At 43.0% G+C, this 21,673-nt stretch overlaps 1 long non-coding RNA gene across 1 annotated transcript; it reads left to right on the top strand.

Moving 5' to 3' along the window:
- Window positions 1-19,405: 19,405 nt before the first annotated feature.
- On the top strand, window positions 19,406-20,154 carry LOC100777860 (uncharacterized). The gene is made up of 3 exons (XR_418423.4): window positions 19,406-19,499; window positions 19,903-19,963; window positions 20,074-20,154. It is a non-coding gene; the product is annotated as an uncharacterized lncRNA (long non-coding RNA).
- The last annotated feature ends 1,519 nt before the right edge of the window (window positions 20,155-21,673 follow it).

Below are 21,673 nucleotides of genomic sequence, written 5' to 3'. Positions count from 1 at the left end.
TATCCTTTCAATACCTTCATGTATCGCTGTCATACCCTAATTTCGTCCGGGGATTATTACTTGATGACATGCAACCTTTGGTTAGCCGCTTTGAGATACTTGGCGTCCTTTGTTGCACCATAAATGAAGTCCCGAGACATCTCAGAAATCAAAAGGAAGCAGGCTTGCACGATCCGTGAAATTCCGTAATGTGGCGGAAGTCGAAAAGAGATGTTTTTGCGCAATCCGTGAGTTTCCATAACTTCTTCGAAAGCTAAAAAAGAGTAAATACATAATCCGTAAGGATTCGTAACCTTGCGGAAGGAAAATAAGTATCGTTACGAAATTCGTAAAGTTTCGTAACATTACGGAAAAAGAATTACCAAAAAAAATATAAGGGGGGGTGCACTTAGTAAAAAGGGGGGGTGCAAATAGCAATCTGGCCCACTTGGGCCTTCCAGCTCCTTCCTCCAGAAGGCTGTTGCTTCTGGAGGAAGCAACCTTGCTCGCCTGGGCAAGCTAAGCTCGCCTGGGCGAGCTGGGTGGCAAGCTTCTCCCCCATTTTGCTATAAATAGGGGGAGAAGTGAAGAAGAAAAGGGTTCAGCCTCTTAGGCACTTCTCTCTCTCTCGAAATTGCGGAGGAAAATTATTTCCGTGAAGAAAATCCAAGCCGAGGCGCTTCCGTAACGTTTCCGTGAGTAATTACGTGAAGATTCTCGACCGTTCTTCAAGATTCATCGTTCGTTCTTCGTTTTCTTCAATCTTCAACGGGTAAGTACTTCAAACCAAGCTTTTCAATTCATTCTATGTACCCGTGGTGGTCCACATTTTGTTTCATGTATTTTTATTCTCGTTTTCATTTACTTATTATACCCCATTTTGACGTGCTTAAGCCATTTATTTAAGTCATTTCTTGCCTAATCTAAAAATAAAATAAATTTCCACTGATCGTTTGAATTGTATCATCCGTTAATTTCGGTTAAAATGAATTCCAACCGTTCGGTCGTGCCGTAACCACGTTGGAAATCAAAAAAGAGGTAAAATAATAATATAATAATAAAAAAATGCCCTTTTAGTAAAATAAAGCGAAAAATCAATCGAACGTTTTCTCTTTGGGATTTCTCATTCTTAATTGAATTGACTAAATAACTAAAGTGAAATTAAGGCTAAAATCAACTCGCCTAGTCAAGCTCGTCCACAAAAATAGGGTTTTGAAAGTTTATCATTTCAGTTTCTTACCAAGTAAAATGGATCATTTTTAAGGTCCAACGCCTTAAAATGATCACCCTTCAAGTAAAAAGAATCACTTAATTCACGCATAAGAAAGAACTACGTAGGTCTGATTTCCTCTCCAAAGGAGGGTACGTAGGAGCAAAAGCCCCGCTTTTGTCGACCTCAAAAAAAATAATAATAATAAAAAGAAATAAAAGTTAAGATAACACAATTCCACAATTCTAAAAAATAGACTGTTGTCCTTTGGGACAAATGTGAGAGGTGCTAATACCTTCCTCAAGCGTAAATACAACTCCCGAACTTAGAATTTTCCTTTTGACCAGTTTCCTTCGGTTTTTCTGACGTTTTCCACAAATAAATGTTGGTGGCGACTCCGCGCATCTTTCCTCCTTTGGAAAGCGCGCCCGTGAGCCTCACCTTCGCTCGCCCGCGAAGGGCACATTGCGACAATTGGCGACTCCACTGGGGAGTGATTTTGTGAGTTAGGCCTATTTTAGGAATTGTGGAATTGTGAAACTTTGTGTGTGCTTTTATTGAACTGTGTAAAATGTAAATAACTGTTGTCTATTTCGCATTCTTTACACTGCATTCTAAGCACCCACGGGTTTGAGTAAAAAGGGGGCCCTACACCCGGGTTCATGGGAATTTAAGGAGTGGAGGTGAATCTATCATCATGCTAGGTCTCCGACTTGCTTGATAATAGTGAAAACCTGTCTAGAGCTTTCTCTCTTTATAATGTGTTGTCGCTGGTATTCCATACCGCCACAATATTATTATCTTGAGTGATGATACCTCTAGAGAACGGCCATGTGAGTTGTAAATTGTTGGGAAGTTAGTTATTAGCAACCCCTAGATATTATCCCATAGGTTCCCAAAATAGGGGCAAAGAGCAAACACGCTCCGTGCCATTTGTTCTCATGCATCTTTTGATAAATAGCACTAGTTTATAGTTTTTGCTAGTGGTGTTTGTTTTCTTTAGAGTAGTACGTAACCTTTTTAATGCTACGTCGAGGCACCATCGTGCCCAAACATAGCATTAAAATTGGGTCTCTGCGGTCTCGTATGTATGAATTACCCCTTTATCTTGTTTTCTTTCCGTTTCATGCATACGCATTACATCATTCATGTCGGAGTCTTGATCCACCCCCTTTTTAGGTAAATGATGGGGACAAATCCAAACGGCAAAAGGTTTTATCAAGTCAAGGTTAAAGGTCTAGATGTCACTAGCCTCAAGGAATTGGGACGATTGATGGGACCCCTCCAAAGGCAAGCCTTCCGCAAAGTTTACGGGATGATTCTAGATTTGACCGTAGCGGAGGTATTTACGGAAGCTGTTGTATCCCTCGCCCAATACTATGACCAACCGTTGAGGTGTTTCACGTTTGGGGACTTCCAAATGGTACCAACTATTGAAGAGTTTGAGGAAATATTAGGATGCCCTCTTAGGGGGAGAAAGCCGTATCTTTTCTCCGGTTTTCCTCCTTCCTTGAGCAAGATTGCGGCTGTGGTTGGTGATTCAGCAAAGGAGTTGGATTGCACGAAGCAAACTCGGAACGGCGTAGTGGGCTTGCCTCGGAAATACTTGGAAGGTAAGGCAAGGGATATGGCGAGCCAAGAGAAGTGGGGCCCGTTTGCGGATATTTTAGCTTTGCTGATTTTTGGGGTTGTCCTCTTTCCGAACGTTGACGGTTTGGTAGACTTAGCCGCCATTGATGCTTTCCTCGCATATCACCATAGCAAGGAAAGTCCAGTGGTGGCTATCTTGGCAGATTTATTTGACACCTTTGACCGGAGGTGTGAGAAAAACAGTGCACGGATTGTCTGTTGTTTACCCGCTCTCTGTGTGTGGTTGATTTCACACTTATTCCAACAAGACACGAGACACCCGTGTCCGCTTCAAAGCTATCGCTCATGCGCCGAAAAAGAAAGAGTCGATTGGGACCAACATTTGGCGAGGATAGGGGGCAGCGCGATCAATTGGTTTCCTCGTTGGAAGGAAGGCAAGGAAGGAGTTCAGAAAAATGGATAATGAAGAGGGCGTGCAGGAACAGATGAAGGCCGATCTATCGACCTTAAAAGATCAAATGGCTTCCATCTCGGAGGTCATGTTAAAACTCCAGAAAACCATAGAGGATAAAGCCACGGCAACCGCCTCCAGTACAGTTAGGGAAGCGGAGCCGGTGCTGCAGCCCGCCTTGAATCCGGGCCTAGACAGAAACACAGCCGTGTTCGGTCGAAGGTATAGTCCGCAAGCTTATCCTTATGGCCTGCCTCCGGACTTCACCCCCCGTGCCACCCCGGAAGATTTAAGCCAAGCCCCTACTTTCGAGGGGCAACTCCCACCTTATGAAGACTATCCCGGGCAAGACGATGGGGAAGGAGATACCCATCTTGGCCCCCTGCTCCACCTCAAAGATCCGTCCCCGCATGAACTACCCCAACCGAACATAGTCCGCCATATCCCGGCCTCACCCACACCTGTAAAAGAATCTGTTCCCTTTGCGGAAGATAAGGGAAAGATTGAGGCGCTTGAAGAGAGGTTAAGAGCAGTCGAGGGCCTTGGCAATTACCGATTCTCGGATTTGGCGGATTTATGTCTTGTGCCCAACATCGTCATCCCTCCCAAGTTCAAAGTACCAGACTTTGATAAGTACAAAGGGACGACATGTCCAAAAAGGCATCTTCGGATGTATTGCCGGAAGATGGGGGCGTATTCCGCGGACGAAAAGTTGTTGGTCCATTTCTTTCAAGATAGCTTGGCCGGAGCAACAGTGGCATGATATACCAATCTGGAAGCTTCCCAGATCCGATCATGGAAGGACTTGGCAACTGCTTTCATTAGGCAGTACCAGTACAATACGGACATGGCTCCCGATCGGAACCAGCTAAACGAGAGCATGAGTCCATTAAGGAATATGCCCAAAGATGGAGAGATCTCGCAGCCCAAGTCATACCGCCCATGACAGAGAGGGAGATGATCACAATTATGGTAGATACGTTACCCACATTCTACTATGAAAAGCTGATAGGCTACATGCCAGCTAACTTTGCGGATCTCGTCTTCGCCGGAGAAAGGATTGAATTCGGGCTACGAAAAGGCAAGTTCGAATATGCTGCCAATATGGCCCCCAACAACAACAGAAGAGCCCCAGTAGTGGGCGCGAGGAAAAAGGAAGGAGATGCCCACGCGATCACCACCGCCCCAACATGGATGAAAGCACCCCAAAATATCCAAAGCTCATACCAGCCCAATCCCCCAAATTTTTTAATCCGAGCTGGGAATTCTCTCCCGACTCAAATAAAAGGACCACTCGCAACAGAAAAAGCGCCGGCCCAATGCACAGCTCCAGCCGCTCCCCGGCCATTTAATAATACAGCCCCCGGCGCGACCTATAAATATGCGCAGCACCCGCCCCCGAAAGACAACTTCCCTCCTATTCCCATGGCATACTCCGAGTTATGGCCTTCATTATTGGAGAATCATTTGGTAGTGGCGATACCCGGGAAGGTTCTCCAGCCACCCTACCCCAAGTGGTATGACCCGGGTGCCAAGTGTGTGTACCATAGTGGAGTCCCCGGACACAATATTGACTCCTGCATCCCGTTCAAGTATAAGGTGCAGCACCTAATTAGTGCCGGCTGGCTATCGTTTCAGGAGGAAGGCCCAAATGTTAAAACCAACCCGCTAGCTAGTCATGGAGGGGCTAGCGTGAACGCCGTCAAAGAGGATGGCCCATCGCGGGCAAAGAGGTTAGGAGAGGTAGCTACTTCTAGATGCTTCATCTATCAATCACTGCAAGTGGCGTGCATGGTCTCCAGTGGTGGAGGCGAAAGGGATGAATGTTTGTTTCACCTCGGGGAGTCACATGACATGGAAACCTGTCCCACGGTAGAAGAATTGCTTCAACGGCTCATGGATTGCAGGCAGCTTGAAGTGTCCATAGAAGGGGGGGAAGAACCACAAGTTTGCATGCAGTCGGAAGAGAAGAGGGTTCCTCTAACCCCCAAGGCCCTAGTAATATGTTTTACTAGGAAAGAGACCGGCTCCACACCCATATACCCCCGGGCGGCGCCCAAGCCGACGCCATTTGCATATCAAAGTAATAAGGCCGTTCCGTGGAAGTATACCCCTCTTTGTCCAGCGAAAGAGTTGCAACCGAAGTTGACTCCCTATCGGCTAAGGTAACCAACATCACCGGCCTCAGTGGCGTAACCCGCAGTGGTCGGGTGTTCGCTTCCCCTCACCCGGCGGAATTGCCCTCTAAAGGGAAAGCGCCCATGGTCCAAGAGCCCACAGATATAGCCACCCCCTCGAAAGAAGTAGATCCTCCAGTAGTAAGAGGGGCCGAAAAGAAAGAAGGACTTCAAGGAAAAACAGTGACTTTGGAAGAGGCCCACAAGTTCCTCCGCCTCATCCAACAAAGCGAGTTTAAGGTAGTCGAACAACTGAATAAAACTCCAGCAAGGATCTCTTTGCTTGAACTACTCATAAACTCTGAGCCTCATCGTGCGCTGTTGATGAAGATTCTTAACGATGCCCATGTAGTACATGATATCTCGGTGGAGGGTTTCGAAGGCATCGTTAATCATATAACCACCAACAACTACATCGCGTTTGCGGAAGAAGAGATTCCCGTTGAGGGGAGAGGACACAACAAGGCTCTACATGTGTCGGTGAGATGTATGGACCACGTTGTCGCAAAGGTACATATCGACAATGGATCGAGTTTAAATGTAATGCCGAAGACCACTTTGGAAAAGCTTCCTTTTAGTGCATCACGTTTAAAACCAAGCTCGATGGTGGTGCAAGCCTTTGATGGTACTCGGCGGGAAGTAATGGGGGAAATCGACATTACCATTCAGATAGGCCCCCACACTTGCAATGTGGTGTTTCAAGTAATGGATATAAATCCCGCCTATAGCTGCCTCTTGGGAAGACCATGGATTCATGCCCTGGGAGTGGTCCCTTCAACGCTTCACCAGAAATTGAAGTTCGCAGTGGGTGGACTTTTAGTGATAGTGTCGGGTGAAGAGGACATGTTAGTGAGCTGCCCCTCCTCCGCACCATACGTAGAAGCGGCGGAAGAATCATTGGAAACAACTTTCCAATCCTTTGAAGTGGTGAGCTGCGCCTCTATGGAACCAAGTTCGTCGCTACCTTCTCTCTCCAAAGCGGCCATAATGGTGGTGCGCGTTATGCTCAGGAATGGATTTGAGCCCGGAATGGGTCTGGGCAAGGACTGCCTCGGGAATGCCAACGTGGTCGATATCAAGGGAAATCCATACAAGTATGGATTAGGGTATGAACCCGGGATGCCGGGGAGGAGGAACGTGCCGTCAAGATTTCGGGCGGATAGGGTGTGGCCCGGCCGTATTACCCAGTGTTTCACCAGTGCTGGAATGGTGTCCGAAGAGGAGGTGGCCGCAATAGAAGAGGAGTACCCTCAAGACCCACTAAGTTTTGTGCAACCATGCCACCACGATTCCCAAGTGGGGAAATGACGCGTGATAAGCCAGTCAGAAGTCTATACCGCTGATTCAATGTAATTAGAGCCTATAGATTTCCGTTCTCTTTTGTTTTGTGAAACCTACCTTATTAAATAAACAAAGAGATCTTGTTTCATCTGTTCTTGCAGTACCACCCTTTCTCATATCATTTTGCATGTTTTTTGTTTCTTTGGTCTTGTTTGGTATAGATATGAGGGTCGATTCTTTGAGGATCCTAACAACGAGGGTTTGACGATCGATTTCGATCGAGATATAAGCCAAACGATAAACGAGGAAGAGGAAGAGGACGTCCTGTCACCAGAGTTGGAGAGGTTGGTCGCTCAGGAAGAACGTGAAATGAAGCCTCACCAAGAAGCAACCGAATTGGTAAACTTGGGGACCACAGGGGAAAAGAAAGAAGTGAAGGTAGGAACCGGTATGACCGCGCCTATCCGCCAAGGCTTGATAACCCTTCTTGAAGAGTATCAAGATGTCTTCGCATGGTCATATCAAGACATGCCCAGTCTAGATTCCGACATTGTGCAGCATAAGTTGCCTTTGAATCCTGGGTCTTCCCCGGTTAAGCAGAAATTACGAAGAATGAAACCCGAGATGTCTTTAAAAATTAAAGAGGAAGTAAGGAAGCAATTTGATGCCGGATTCTTAGCTGTGGCGCGGTATCCGGAGTGGGTGGCCAACATTGTCCCAGTCCCGAAAAAGGACGGCAAGGTTCGAATGTGTGTAGACTACCGGGACTTGAACCGGGCCCATCCAAAAGACAATTTTCCCTTGCCACACATTGACATATTGGTAGATAATACAGCCAAATTCACCCTTTTCTCATTTATGGATGGTTTCTCGGGATATAATCAAATTGTTGGGGCAACCTATCAGCGTGCCATGGTGGCGTTGTTCCATGATATGATGCATAAGGAAATAGAGGTCTACGTAGATGACATGATTGCCAAGTCTCGGGCTGAGGACGAACACCTTGTCAATCTGCGTAAGCTGTTTGGAAGGTTGCGAAAATACCAATTAAAACTAAACCCAACCAAGTGCACCTTTGCGGTGAAGTCGGGGAAGCTGCTAGGATTTATCATAAGTCAGAAAGGGATAGAGATAGATCCTGAGAAAGTGAAGGCCATCCTTGAAATGCCGGAACCACGCACGGAGAAGCAGGTTTGGGGGTTTTTAGGCAGGTTGAATTATATCGCGAGATTTATCTCGCAACTCACCCCTACCTGTGAGCCCATTTTTAAGCTATTACGTAAGAACCAGGCAGTCCTGTGGAACAGTGACTGCCAAGAGGCCTTCGAGAAGATCAAACAGAGTCTCGCGAATCCCCCGGTGCTCATGCCACTTGTAACAGGAAGACCTCTTTTCCTGTACATGACCGTGTTGGACGAGTCTATGGGGTGCGTGTTGGGTCAGCATGATGATTCTGGGAAAAAGGAGCAAGCCATCTACTATATGAGCAAGAAGTTTACCGCATGTGAGATGAATTACTCAATGCTGGAAAGGACGTGTTGTGCTCTGGTATGGGCATCACATCGACTTAGGCAGTACATGCTCAGCCATACCACATGGCTTATTTCCAAAATGGATCCCGTGAAATACATCTTTGAAAAACCGGCCCTTACGGGACGAATCGCTAGGTGGCAGGTACTATTATCTGAATTCGATATCGTTTACGTCACCCAAAAAGCGGTAAAGGGAAGTGCCTTAGCAGATTATTTGGCCCAGCAACCCCTCCAGGATTATCGGCCGATGCACCCCGAGTTCCCAGATGAAGATATCATGGCCCTGTTTGAAGAGAATCGGACGCATGAGGACATAGACAAATGGATTGTTTGCTTCGATGGGGCATCTAATGCTTTGGGCCACAGAGTAGGGACAGTCCTTGTATCCCCGGATGATCAGTGTATTCCTTTCACGGCTAGGCTAGGTTTTGATTGTACCAACAATATGGCCGAGTACGAAGCATGCGCCCTCGGGGTTCAGGCGGCCATTGATTTTGATGTAAAACTACTCAAGGTTTATGGGGACTCAACTTTGGTGATTCGCTTGTTGAAAGGAGAATGGGAAACTAGGGATTCGAAGTTGATACCCTATCAAACTCACATCTTGAGATTAGCCAAGTACTTTGACGACATTTCCTTCCACCACATACCTCGGGAAGAAAACCAAATGGCTGATGCACTAGCCACCCTAGCTTCCATGTTTCAACTTGCCCCACACGGGGATCTGCCATACATCGAGTTCAAATCTCAAGGCAGACCAGCATATTGTTATGCAATAGAGGAAGAGCGGGATGGGAAACCATGGTATTTTGACATCAAGCAGTATGTCGAGAACAAAGAATACCCACCAGGGATTTCTGACAATGACAAAAGGACGTTGAGGAGATTGGCTACTAGTTTCTTTGTAAGTGGTACCATCCTGTACAAACGAAACCACGACATGACCCTCCTACGATGCGTGGATGCCAAAGAGGCGAACTTCATGATTGAGGAGATCCACGAGGGTTCCTTTGGGACACATGCCAATGCGCATGCTATGGCCAGAAAAATCCTTAGGGTCAGTTATTATTGGCTCACCATGGAAAGCGATTGCTGCGCTCATGTCAGGAAATGTCATGAATGTCAGGCATACGCGGACAATGTCAATGTTCCGCCACATCCTCTGAATTTTATGTCCGCCCCTTGGCCTTTTTCTATGTGGGGAATAGATGTCATTGGGGCCATCGAACCCAAGGCATCGAATGGTCACCGCTTCATTCTTGTGGCGATAGATTACTTCACCAAATGGGTCGAAGCAGCTTCTTATACTAATGTCACAAGAAATGTGGTAGTTAGATTCATAAAGAAGGAGTTGGTTTGTCGATACGGACTCCCCAAGAAGATCATTACTGACAATGGCACCAATCTGAACAATAAGATGATGCAGGAGATGTGCGAAGACTTCAAGATCCAGCATCATAACTCTACCCCTTATCGGCAAAAGATGAATGGGGCTGTAGAGGCTGTGAATAAGAATATCAAGAAGATTGTTCAAAAGATGACAGTGTCATACAAAGATTGGCATGAGATGTTGCCTTTCGCCCTACACGGGTATAGAACCTCGGTGCGAACTTCTACTGGGGCAATGCCATATTCCTTGGTTTATGGGATGGAGGCAGTACTCCCATTTGAGGTAGAGGTTCCTTCTCAGAGGATAATGGCGGAGTCAGGCCTAGAAGAGTCAGAATGGGCTCAAGCACGCTACGACCAACTTAACCTTATTGAAGGTAAGCGTTTGGATGCCATGAGCCATGGGCATTTGTATCAACGAAGGATAAAGAACGCATTCGACAAGAAGGTACGCCCGTGCAAGTTCAACGAGGGGGACCTTGTGCTGAAGAAGATGTCCCATGCTGTTAAAGATAATCGAGGCAAGTGGGCCCCGAATTATAAAGGGCCTTTCGTGGTGAAAAGAGCTTTTTCTGGGGGTGCTCTGATACTCACCCACATGGATGGCGAGGAATTGCCTTTGCCCGTGAACTTCGATGTAGTTAAACGATATTACGCTTGAAGTCTGGGGCAATCGAGGGGATCGTTGCAGTTTCTTTTAATTCTGAGTTTTTTGTTTTTCTTGGTTTCCTCCAGGGATTCCCTTCCTCTGTATTTGTCTCGTTCTTTTAAGAAAAGATGGGCGAGGTTTTTGTCATTCCTTTGGTTTCAAACCTTGTGTTTTAGATTTGTTATAGCTTGAGCCCTCTTCGCTCGGTGTATGGGGTGCCCCAAATGCTTATTTAAAATTGAATCTAACCGGCCGCCACTAAAAGAATGTCATCGCATTAGGAACATTCATACATGCACATACACATGCATATTTTGTGGTAACAGGGGCATAGCCTTCTTAGGTCAACGGTTAGAAGTCAAGACAAGTTGACTGCGGAAATCAACCAAGGTAAGACGATGACCGGACACGATTGGCCACGGATTTTGTTTCCTACTTGCAGGTACATGGGGACGGATGCAAGTGGGGATAGGGTCACGACCGATCGGTCGTTGCCCCTTCTCGGCGCTAAACAAGAAGAGAACATCGCTGCAAGGCAGCCCAAAATGGCCCCGAGGAAACTTGCCTCAAAGAGATCCAGGAAGGATAAAGCGGCCGAAGGAACTAGTTCCGCTCCCGAGTATGATAGTCACCGCTTTAGGAGCGCTGAACACCAGCAGCGCTTCGAGGCCATCAAGGGATGGTCATTTCTCCGGGAGCGACGAGTCCAGCTCAGGGACGATGAGTATACCGATTTCCAGGAGGAGATAGTTCGCCGGTGGTAGGCATCACTGGTTACCCCCAAGGCCAAGTTCGATCTGGACATAGTCCTCAAATTTTATGCCAATGCTTGGCCTACAGAGGAGGGCGTGCAAGATATGAGGTCCTGGGTGAGAGGTCAGTGGATCCCGTTCGATGCAGATGCTATCGGCCAGCTCCTGGGATATCCTTTAGTGTTGGAAGAGGGTTAGGAATGCGAGTATGGCCAGAGGAGGAACCGGTCCGATGGGTTCGACGAGGAGGCCATCGCCCAGTTGCTATGTATACCGGGGCAGGATTTTGCCCGGACTGCTGCCGGGAGATGGGTGCGGATCATGCGCACCAACATGACCACCCTGACTCAGATATGGATGACTTTGCTGCTCAGCAACATCCTGCCCAGCGATCATAATTTCGACCTCCCCCTGCCGAAGTGTCAGCTGGTGTACGCCATCCTGACGCGGACGAGCATTCATATGGCTCAGTTAATCGCTGATGCCATCTATATATTTGCAGGTATGGCGCCTACCAGGCACCCTCTGGACCCGGATAAGTCCAACAGGGCCCTGGGATTTCCCGCCTTGATCACAGGACTCTGCCAGTCGTTCGGCGTCCCCGTCTCACCTAGCAAGGTGATTCGGCCGCCCATCACCCGAGCTTTTATTGAGAAGTACTGCACACAGAGATAGGTCCAGGGTGATGCACCACAGGCCGCGGACGCGCCACCACCTCATCAGGCTGGTCCAGTCGGATCGTTTGATACGGAGCAGTATTTGCGGCATTTGGTTCGCCAGCAGGCGGCCAACCACCGGGCACATGTACAGACCCACGATTGTCTTTACCAGATGAGCCTCAGACTGCAGATCCAGGGTTTTATTTCTTTTCCGTGCCCTACTCCGGACCAGTTCAGGGCAGAGGTCGCATGGCCTGGAGATTGGCCTGAGGCCCGGGCAGGAGAGGCACCAGCCGAGGCACCAGCAGAGGCCCCCGACGAGGCAGATGCGGCCCGCGAGGACGAGGAGATGACTGATTTACTTGATTTCTTAGGAGGGAGCGGAGCCACATGATTGGGAGATCTCTTGATCTATATTTCTTTTTGTTTCCATTTGTTTTTTCTGTTACATATCATCTTATTTTTGTTTGACTAGGGGACTAACGTTTGTTTCATGTTTTGAATTTTGTTTTGTACATACATATCGTTTGAGTCGTTACGTCGGTACTTGTTTCATTGTTATCAATAGTGTTTGTTGAAATTCCGGAACCGTGTAGAGTTTTTCGTTTAGGAACGTCGTCCTAAAAATAAAATGAACCAAAAATCCTAATAAAAAGAGAGAAGCGTTGTGAATAAAAGTCATGTTCATAAAGAAAAGAAAAAAACTTTTATCTATACATGTATGTAAAAGGAAAATGTGTATAGAAGGTCTTTGTGTGTAAATGATGTGTGGAAAGAAATTCTTGTGTGTATGAGCAACAAGTGTATATAAAGAAACTTTTGTATGAGCCATGGGTGTGTGTTGGAGAAAAACGGAAAAGATCTTTGAATGTAAATAGGGTTTGACCGTGTGACGTAAAGAGAGAGAGTTCCAATGCATATACAGAAAGAGTTTGTTATGTACAAGAGTGTAGATATACAAAGAAAATTTCTTCATAGAGGACCATAGGTGTATAATTTTGTGAATATATAAAAATGAAACAAAAAAGAAAAAAAAAAAAAGAAAGACCGCAAAGGTCGACATGTTATAGCTAAGAAGTATAAATCATTCGTAAAGAGCAAACGTATCTTCTGGAAACAAGGGACTGATGCTAAGAGTTTATTTTCCGGAATGAACCGAGATAAGGATGGATGAATTCATTGAACTGATGAAAGAACATAACTTGGAAACGTTGGGTATGTCTGTGTAAATTCCCAACCGTAGTATCACAATGCCATAAATAGGATGCTTGAGTGCCCACCTGGCTGTAGCCATGACTAATTTTGCACGTTGTTTTCAAATCATCATTGTCACGCGTGCCTTATGGAACAATATGGAAGCTCGTCCTGAAATTGACACCTTGACACCCAAATTTGTTTCGCCCCAGATATCAAGATTGGGTTCACACGATAAAAGACCCCATTGAAAGACAACCTTAGACCTTTTTGAACCTTGGCCTATAAGAAAAGGAATCCTCATTCTGTCCCCCGAAGCAAAGGACAGCGGAATCTCCTCAAGGGAGAACGAATAGAATGCTAAAACCCGATTTCCCAAAGAAAGGGATGGGGAAGGAGAAGTGAAAAGAAAGAAAAGGAAGAAATGGAAAGAAAGAAAAAGAAAAAAGATGAAAATAAAGAAAAGAACAAAAAAGAAGAGGAAAGATTCCCGGTCAAAGGTCGAAGGGAAGTGAAAAGGGAAAAGAAGCAATTCTCAATTAATGAAAGAAAGAGGGCAAAAATTCTTCAAGCCAGATTGCCACTCGAAATCATTTTTTGACTGGTAATATCCCACCCCACGTGAACAAAGAGGAAAAGACCGAAACACCCAGCTTCCTCTCCAAAAACACCACCCTCGAGAAAATCCTATTGGTTCGTGATCGTACGTTTGATCTTTGATTCGATAGGAAATCGTGTGCAAAATAGAGTCATGGTGCAGTTATGATTTGGGAATAGGATAAAACACTTGCCTTGTGAGTTTTATACACTATGAGTGATTTATTTTCAGCTTAGCCCGATGTTTCCCCTGCGTGTTCATTTAAAAGCTAAAAGTTGACATCCTACCCTTCATTCTCAATTACAAGGAAGATTACCCTTAGCAAAAGTATATTGTTTCTCTAAGATATGGTGCTCTCGCGAATGATTTATTTTTCTTTGCAAAAAGCATGTTATCCTTTTAGGTGGAAAAACCCGGTGGACCGTTCGGTCCCGCCAACTTTTTTCGGAGCCACATGAATGTTATTGCTTAGGGTTGTTCATGTGTCCTCCATTTTCGAGTTTGGAGATGTGTTTCATGATTGCCTAAGTGAGGACCCTCAAGGCAATCCTCCATTCTCACCCTTTTTCGGAGCCACATGAATGTTATTGCTTAGGGTTGTTCATGTGTCCTCCATTTTCGAGTTTGGAGTTGTGTTTCATGATTGCCTAAGTGAGGACCCTCAAGGCAATCCTCCATTCTCACCCTTTTTCGGAGCCACATGAATGTTATTGCTTAGGGCTGTTCATGTGTCCTCCATTTTCGAGTTTGGAGCTGTGTTTCATGATTACCTAAGTGAGGACCCTCAAGGCAATCCTCCATTCTCACCCTTTTTCGGATCCACATGAATGTTATTGCTTAGGGCTGTTCATGTGTCCTCCATTTTCGAGTTTGGAGCTATGTTTCATGATTGCCTAAGTGAGGACCCTCAAGGCAATCCTCCATTCTCAGCCTTTTTTGGAGCCACATGAATGTTATTGCTTAGGGCTGTTCATGTGTCCTCCATTTTCGAGTTTGGAGCTGTGTTTCATGATTGCCTAAGTGAGGACCCTCAAGGAAATCCTCCATTCTCGCCCTTTTTCGGAGCCACATGAATGTTATTGCTTAGGGCTGTTCATGTGTCCTCCATTTTCGAGTTTGGAGCTGTGTTTCATGATTGCCTAAGTGAGGACCCTCAAGGCAATCCTCCATTCTCACCCTATTTCGGAGCCACATGAGTGTTATTGCTTAGGGCTGTTCATGTGTCCTCCATTTTCGAGTTTGGAGCTGTGTTTCATGATTGCCTAAGTGAGGACCCTCAAGGCAATCCTCCATTCTCACCCTTTTTCGGAGCCACATGAATGTTATTGCTTAGGGCTGTTCATGTGTCCTCCATTATCAAGCGTGAAGCCTCTGGTGACTAGGAAACACGTTATTCTGTTGTTTTTCGGATCGGTTCCTTCGCCAGATATGTGTATATGTGTATATGTATATTATGTTCGTTGTTCTTGTTGTTGTTTGTATTTTGTTTTGTGCAGAAGAAAAAAAAGAAGGAGTAGAGACGAGAGTCGTCATCACAGAAAGGGCAGGAAGGACGAAATCAGTGTCCTATCTTTGCTTTCCTCTTATCTCCGATGAGAGGTAAGTAAAGAGGGGCAACTGTCATACCCTAATTTCGTCCGAAGATTATTACTTGATGACATGCAACCTTTGGTTAGCCGCTTTGAGATACTTGGCGACCTTTGTTGCACAATAAATGAAGTCCCGAGACATCTCAGAAATCAAAAGAAAGCAGGCTTGCGCGATCCGTGAAATTCCATAATGTGGCGGAAGTCGAAAAGAAGTGTTTTTACGCAATCCGTGAGTTTCCGTAACTTCTTCGAAAGCTAAAAAAGAGTAAATACATAATCCGTAAGGATTCGTAACCTTGCGGAAGGAAAATAAGTATCGTTACGAAATTCGTAAAGTTTCGTAACATTACGGAAAAAGAATTACCAAAAAAAATATAAGGGGGGTGCACTTAGTAAAAAAGGGGGTGCAAATAGCAATCTGGCCCACTTGGGCCTTCCAGATCCTTCCTCCAGAAGGCTGTTGCTTCTGGAGGAAGCAACCTTGCTCGCCTGGGCGAGCTGGGTGGCAAGCTTCTCCCCCATTTTGCTATAAATAGGGGGAGAAGTGAAGAAGAAAAGGGTTCAGCCTCTTAGGCACTTCTCTCTCTCTCGAAATTGCTGAGGAAAATTATTTCCGTGAAGAAAATCCAAGCCGAGGCGCTTCCGTAACGTTTTCGTGAGTAATTACGCGAAGATTCTCGACCCTTCTTCAAGATTCATCGTTCGTTCTTCGTTTTCTTCAGTCTTCAACGGGTAAGTACTTCAAACCGAGCTTTTCAATTCATTCTATGTACCCGTGGTGGTCCACATTTTGTTTCATGTATTTTTATTCTCGTTTTCATTTACTTTTTATACCCCCCTTTTGACGTGCTTAAGCCATTTATTTAAGTCATTTCTCGCCTAATCTAAAAATAAAATAAATTTCCACCGATCGTTTGAATTGTGTCATCCGTTAATTTCGGTTAAAATGAATTCGAACCGTTCGGTCGTGCCGTAACCACGTTGGAAATCAAAAAAGAGGTAAAATAATAATATAATAATCAAAAAATGCCCTTTTAGTAAAATAAACGAAAAATCAATCGGACGTTTTCTCTTTGGGATTTCTCATTCTTAATTGAATTGACTAAATAACTAAAGTGAAATTAAGGCTAAAATCAACTCGCCTAGTCAAGCTCGTCCACAAAAATAGGGTTTTGAAAGTTTATCATTTCAGTTTCTTACCAAGTAAAATGGATCATTTTTAAGGTCCAACGCCTTAAAATGATCACCCTTCAAGTAAAAAGAATCGCTTGATTCACGCATAAGAAAGAACTACGTAGGTCTGATTTCCTCTCCAAAGGAGGGTACGTAGGAGCAAAAGCCCCGCTTTTGTCGACCTCAAAAAAATTAATAATAATAAAAAGAAATAAAAGTTAAGATAACACAATTCCACAATTCTAAAAAATAGACTGTTGTCCTTTGGGACAAACGTGAGAGGTGCTAATACCTTCCTCAAGCGTAAATACAACTCCCGAACTTAGAATTTTCCTTTTGACCAGTTTCCTTCGATTTTTCCGACGTTTTCCACAAATAAACGTTGGTGGCGACTCCGTGCATCTTTCCTCCTTTGGAAAGCGCACCCGTGAGCCTCGCCTTCGCTCGCCCGCGAAGGGCACGTTGCGACAATCGCTCAATAGGATACATCCAATGTAAAAAGGCCGGCCCACAAAATCAAATCTCCTGCACTTGGTGAATTATTAAGTGAATCATGATGTAAAAAAACGACGGCAGAAAATACATCTCCAATTCACCAAGAACGATGGAAGCCTTATTCTCCAAGTTATCCAACTGCTGAGGGTCAATAACCTTGCTACGGATAGCATTAAAGAAAAAACACAAGTGACATATGACAAACCTAATATTTTCTAGCAAGATACCATGAACGGCCACTGGCAACAATTGTTGCATTAACACGTGACAATCATGAGATTTCAAACCAGCCAACTTCAAATCCTTAACTCACACAAGGCTTTTAATATTTGAAGAGTATCCTTGTGGCACTTTAAGATTTTTAAGTCAATGACAAAAACTTTTCTTCTCTGCTATTGACATTGTGTAACATGCTGAGGGCAAATACGTTCGATCACCTCATGCAACTTGATGTAGCTGGTCTCGTATACCCTTGTCAACCAAATCTTGACAACATTTCAAACCATTTTTTGTCTTGCCCTTAATGCTAAGAAGGGTGCCAATCAAACTATCACACACATTTTTCTCGACATGCATGACGTCTAGACAATGTCGTACATGTAGATCACACCAGTAAGGAAGATGAAAAAATATTGACCTTTTCTTCCAAATGTTATTCCCAGACGCATCCTTTTTTTGTGTCTTACCAAAGATAGTATCAATGTCTTTCACCCGATCATACACTTCATGTCCACCTAAGGGTTTAGGCACACTTTCAATCTCATTATGTCCATTAAATGCTTTCTTCAATCGCCGATATGGGTGAAAAAGTTTTAAAAATCTTCAGTGCCTTGTGTATACTGTCTTTTTTCCATGTTTAAGTTGAATGTAACTGATGTCTTTCTCACAAATAAGACATGTGTGGTATCCTTTCACACTATATCCGCTCAAATTCCCATAAGTCGGAAAGTCATTTATGGTGCAAAATATGATTGCACATAACCTGAAGCTTTGTTGAACACTCTGATCATAGACATCAACCCCTTCAACCCACTATTTTCTCAAGTCTTCAGTCAAGGGAGTCAAATAGACATTAATATAATTTCTTGGCTATCTTGGACCTGATATCATCATAGACAACATTATGTATTTTTGCTTCATGCACAACCAAGGAGGAAGGTTGTAAATCATTAGCAAAATAGGCCATGAACTATGGTTGGTGCTCAAGTTTCCGAAAGGATTCATTCCATCTGAAGCAAGACCAAGCCTTAGGTTTATGGGATGTTCTCCAAATTCCGGATACAACCGATCAATTTTCTCCCATTGTAGAGAATCAGCTGGATGTCGGAGGAAACCATCATTTATTCTACCATCTACATGCCATCGATGGTATTTTGCATATTCTGCATTACAATATCCTAAACCTTGGTATTATTGGAAAATACCAACAAACCTTTGTTGGATGATTGTTTTTTGTTCTTCCATCATCATTGCATTGGTCATTGTTCAATTTGGATCGTGATACCCCACATGTTGGGTAATTGTGCATTTTCTCAAATTGATTTTTGTACAAAATCAAGTCATTAAGGCCTGCATAAATTTTCTGGTACTCCATACCCATGGGACATAATATTTTCTTTGTCTCGTAGTGACTCTTGGGTAACATGTTATCCTTAGGAAGCATAGTTTTCAACAACACAAGCAAGTTAGTGAAGCTTTTTTCACTCCACCTAAATCTGGCCTTCAAGTTGACCAAACCTAACACCGTTATTAACTGAGTGAAGGATGTGCATCCCAAATGCAAAGGCATCTTTGAGTCTGTTTCTAATTTGTCATAATAACTTGCATGAGCTTGCCGAAAACCCTCTTTCCCAAGATCACATATCATGTCTTCCATACGGTTTGTTGTTTGTGCATCATTTGACTCAATGTTAGGGGCAATTGACATTTGTGCCAATTTACCATGCCATATCCAATTTGTGTAACTCGGTCTGAAGCCTTCACATAAGATGTGATCTAATGTCATTCACTGACTGATGTCTCCCATTGACACATTCAATCCCATTCAGGAACAACATTTTTTACTTCATTCATTCGTACAGGTTAAGTATGTTATGATCAAGCTGATGAAATTTTGGCAGCATTTCACATTGGTCTCCAAGTACATGAAATGAAAGCGGTCACATCAGCTTACCACGATCAAGTATGCACCCAGAGAACAAAGCAATATGGAGACCATTGAAATCAAATCTAACCCAACATACTTAACCTATGACTGTGAATGAAGTAAAAAAAAAAGTGTTCCCAAACTATCCAAACAGACAATTCAAGATTCAAAACAATGATTAATCCAAACTATTCGTATTAATCACTGTATTGAACCTCAAACGGGAAACTAAGATTCACTCATAATGCATATTATTTAATAATAATAAAAATTCATATATCATGACAATTCTTAGTAACAATTAAGGGGGATACCAACATACATACCTGCAGTGCGGTGATGGTAGGTTAAAAACTATATGAATGTATCTTCACTAAAGCAACAAGAAGATAAATGTGCGTTAACTTCTAATGCCTCTCAAAAAGTATTACCTACAACCAATAGATCGCAAAATGTGTAGGTGACAAACATAAGTAGTAATTTTGAATACATTGAAATGTATATATTGTTATCTAAAAAAAGCTATATACGGATTGACAGAGGTTTTAACAGAGGAAATAAAGAATGCACGTCTAGTTGCTAATCCTGGTTGTTATCCAACTTCTGTTCAACTTCCTCTTGTCCCATTCATAAAGGTCAGCATGCTTACTTTGCACTACACAATGCATATGTGAAATAACTGAACTTTGCACTACACAATGCATATCTAAATTTGTAATGATTCTATTCTAGGACTGTAACTTGTATCTACTAGCTTTGGCTTTGCATTGGCTTCAAATTTATGGTGGGCCTAGGCAGTTAAGCTTGATGAACTTTTCACTTTAACCAGATTTCTCGACTGTTAAGCTAGACTTAAGTACTTAAGATGCTAGATCAAGAGTTGTTTTAAAGGATGGAAGCATTGTCCAAGGACTTAGGCTCCACTTTATGCTTCTTATTTAAAAAAAATGATTTTTCTATATTTATTGATTTTATGATGCTTGAAGTGTTTCAAATCCCCTTTAAGTTTCTTTTTTCTGAGTTTTCTTAGTTTTGCAGGCTAGTCTTATTGAGCTTAAAAATATTATCATTGATGCTAAATCTGGTGTGAGTGGAGCAGGTTAGAATTTTGATGCACATATTTTGTATTTTATTGCATGTATTTCACAAAACATTCTCAGCTCAAGCATGCAATTTCCATGTGGTTTTGTCACTTGGTTCTTGTTGCAGGACGTAGTGCCAAAGAAAATTTATTGTTCACTGAAGTAACTGAAGGTCTCAATTCTTATGGTGTTACCTGACATCGCCATGGTAAGTCTAATATTCTTCTTATTGGATTTATGTATTTCGAATCTTACAACTTCAGCCTAACTAATTCATACAACATATTTTATCTTCCTATTTATACTTTTGTGATATTTTTGAATAAACTAAAATGATATAAGTGAAAGTAATATTATAATAGTCAATTTATGGTTTATCTTGATTCATGGTTTATTGCTTTATCATGCCTGTTTCATAGGGCTGTGGAATGTGCTGTCTTGATTCATGGTTTATTGGTTTATTAGTATACTTTTCGGTTCATGTTTGAATTTCTTGGTTTGACCCTTTATTAATTTCTCCCAAATTTCTGGTGATTTCAGGATGAAGAATTTGTTGTTATGTTGGAAAATGGAGCCATTCCTCAAACTCATAGTGTTAAAAGGACTAATTACGGTTTAATCAATGTTTTTCTAGATCAAATTCCTGGAAGAGCAATCATTATATCTGTTGTATGTTTTAATTTTTTTCTCTCCTGTATATCCAGCTGAAATTGTGCATTTAATGATATTATGATATTATTGTTCATATGACTCTAACTATGTTTATGTGTTGTTGCAGATTGATAATTTAGTGAAGGGAGCTTCAGGTCAAGCTTTACAAAACCTTAATTTGTTAATGGGATTTCCAAAAAATTTGGGACTTCATTACCTGCCTCTTTTTCCTTAGAGTAGTTGTCTTGTCCAACTACAACTCCAAATCTGGAGTCACAGTTCCACCAAAATACTTGATGGAGCAGAGGAAATATTTTCAAGTTATGTATTTTCATCCTCTAGATTGTAATGTGAGATTCTTCAAGAATTTAGAAGGGAATTGGTTATGGCATTGGCAGGGGATACTAACGCAATTTCTATTCTTTCTTTTTTTTTCCCTTTGTCTTGATTGGTAATGTTACAATAAGTCTCGAAGGTGGTGGCATGTAGTTTTCCAAGGTGGGTATCATAAAGTATTTAACAATAAAAAATAATCTAATTTGAAAACTTGTGCCAAAAGATATATCACTCTCATGATATTGTCCAAACAAAACATTGTATCCAAACCAACCCACTTTAGTAAAAGACTGGGAATAATTCAAGCGTATGCTAAATTTTAAATTCTATTAACATATGGTACACATCTTCAACTTTTCAACAAGTGAAGGAACACCGAATATAAAACTACCTAGATAGTCAAGTTATCATAATTTAAAACAAACTGATTCATGTCAGGAGACAAGAGTCATGATACAACAATTTTATTCATACAACTAGTGACATTTATGTAGATGAGATAAAATTGTTCTAGCTAAGCACGCTATAGATTTGGATGCTAGTTTAAATGGCCAACATTATGTTCAGAGATTATACAGTACTGATCCAAAAGGATAAATATTTAGGGTCAAATTTGAAATTTCTAATGAATGTTTGTGAGCTAAACTGCAGTTTGTCGATATGCAAGGATTCTAAACCTCTAAGTCAATATTTGTTAAAGATGGTGAAGTTAAAATGAGAGACCGTGCACCTTTAGTTGC

Source organism: Glycine max, chromosome 15 (assembly GCF_000004515.6).
Source record: "Glycine max cultivar Williams 82 chromosome 15, Glycine_max_v4.0, whole genome shotgun sequence".
Taxonomy (NCBI): domain Eukaryota; kingdom Viridiplantae; phylum Streptophyta; class Magnoliopsida; order Fabales; family Fabaceae; genus Glycine; species Glycine max.
Note: the sequence above shows the minus strand (reverse complement) of the source record. Positions and strands in the feature narration are given on the sequence as shown.